This window comes from Octodon degus, unplaced genomic scaffold (assembly GCF_000260255.1).
Source record: "Octodon degus isolate 3935 unplaced genomic scaffold, OctDeg1.0 scaffold00096, whole genome shotgun sequence".
NCBI lineage: Eukaryota > Metazoa > Chordata > Mammalia > Rodentia > Octodontidae > Octodon > Octodon degus.
Window position 1 is genome coordinate 9,834,707 of NW_004524672.1, and position 2,413 is coordinate 9,837,119.

Sequence of the window (2,413 nt, forward strand, 5' to 3'; positions counted from 1 at the left end):
AAATAGCATTAGAGCTTTTTTCCTTTTTTAGTAAATCGTTTATTTACATAATATATATTTTGCATGAAGTTTACTACAATGTACTTGTTGTAATAAACAAAGGCAAGCACTATCTTTTTATTTGAAAATGGCTTTATATACCTAGGAAGAATTGTTTTTAAAGAGTTAACTATTGCCTTATAGATCACTATGATTTAAAATAGACATAGATAATTTTTAAATGCACCTGGAAAGCCTGCAGATAAAGACCTTTTATTATTTACAGATAGGTAAAATGAAAGCTAGTCTTTTAGTACTGTAGCTGGACAGTATACTTTTAGTCTTATTTTAATAAACTGAGAAAACAAAAATATACATTATTACAAGGCTCAGATTTGTAGGCAAGGGCCGGGGAGATGGCTCAGTAGAATAAGCACTTCCCTGGCAAGCTCAAGGGCCTGAGTTCAATCCCTAGTTCTGCAAAAAAAAAAAAAAAAAAAAAAAGTAAGAAAGGAACATCTCAGATTTTCAGATTTGTAGGAAACTTTAAATAATCCTTAATGTCAATAGTACCTTAAGAATTTTCCAAGTAGTGCTGTGCACACAGTAGGTGGCACATAAATACCGACATATAGAAGTGTTTATAGCTGAGGGTGTTCCTCATTCATTCATCTCTTACTTTATACTACATCTTAGTGAAGATAAAAATGAAAGAAGATAGCTTTCTTACAATACTTAACATTTTCAGAAAACATTGAAATAGTTATGTAGAATAATTCTGCCTACAGTCAGACATATAGGCCTTTCTTTTAAATTTAAATAAATAGTAATTTTAAAACACCAAATGCTGTTTTTATGCATTAACTCAGGGGCAAGTATTACATATTGGGCAATTTGGTCACAGAAAGCTTGTGACTTCCCTCAGGCTCCACCTTGGATGTGCTCAGGGGAGGGGAGCTGTATGCTGTGAGGACTCCACCACCCACACGGAGAGGTTATTGTGCTAAGAAAATCAGGCCTTGTGCTAACAGCAAATGGGAACTGTGGCTTGCAGCCAACTGCCACACGAGGGAGCCATCTTGGCAGCAGCTTCTCCAGAGCAAGCCAGAGACAGCCCCAGGTGATGGCCACTCTAGAAGTCTCGGGTTTGGGGAGTGGTTGAAGCTGAAGATCCATCACGTGTTGGTGGGACTGGAGCAAGGCCAGCTGGAGATCAATGAGCACCTGAGGAAAGAACAAAAAGCCTGTGAGCAAGCTGTTCCAGTCCACAGAACACCAAGTCCTCTGGCTACCATGCAAGCAGGTTGTGGGCAGAGGGGTGTCACATGACATTAACCTGCTGAATGTATAAATTAACTCCCTGCTGTAGTTGACAAATTCTTTTCTCCCATCAGGAGAGGAGGCTCCACCTGACCTCAGCTTTCTGTTTTATGGCTTTTGTCTTTATTTCTTTCCTTCACCCTGAAAATTTCTGAGTCAGCCATGCCGGACAAGGCATATGGGATTCCTTGAAGCAGAGCCACTATGCAAAACTTCTAGATACCTGATCCTCAGAAATGGGGGTCTGAGGTCGTAGCTTGGTGATGGAATGTGTTCTTAGCATGCATGAGGTCCTGGATTCAGTTCTCAGCACTGCCAAAAAAGTACAAGGTAATTCTTATTTTAGGCTACTAAATTTTGGAATAAATTATTATGTAATAGAGACATTTGGTATATTGACACATTTTATTGAAGTATTATCCCATGTGTTTGGGCATTTATATGAAAATAACCATGACTGAGTAATTTATAAAATATCAAAGCTTACTGCTCCCAGTTCTAGAGGTTGGTAAGTCCAAAATCCACTGCCTAGAAGTATCTTTGTCCTTGAGTGGTGGGGAAGCAAGCAGGATTCTTCAAGTGTTTTCTCTGTATTTGTGTTGTTGTTGTTTGTTTTTGAAATATGGTCTCACTATGTAAAGCAGGCTGGCTTTGAATTAATGGCAACCCTCCTGCCTCAGCTTCTTTAGTGCTGGGATCTAAATGTGCGCCACCACACCCAGCACCAGTTTAGGTTACTCTTGAACTCACTTGGCAGCCTAGCTTGGCCTTGGATTTGTGGTGCTTCTCCCACTTCAGCTTCCCAAGCGCTGGGCTTGTAAGTATGCACTACCATGCTTGGCTTTTAAACCCTTTTATAAAGGCAAGAATCCCTTTACTAGGGCTCTCCCTCAGGTCCTGATCACCCCCTAAAGGACTCTCCTCTTAATGTTCTCACCTTGGCAGTTCTATGTCAACACAGGAGTGCTGTGGGATGCTTCAGGGAATGCATGTGTTGAAATCAACTCCCCATAGTGGTATTAAGAGGCAGGGACTCGGGCTGGAGAGATGGCTCAGTGGTCTAAAGCACCTACTTGGAACAAGCTTAGCAAAGGCATCAGGGACCGCGGTTCAA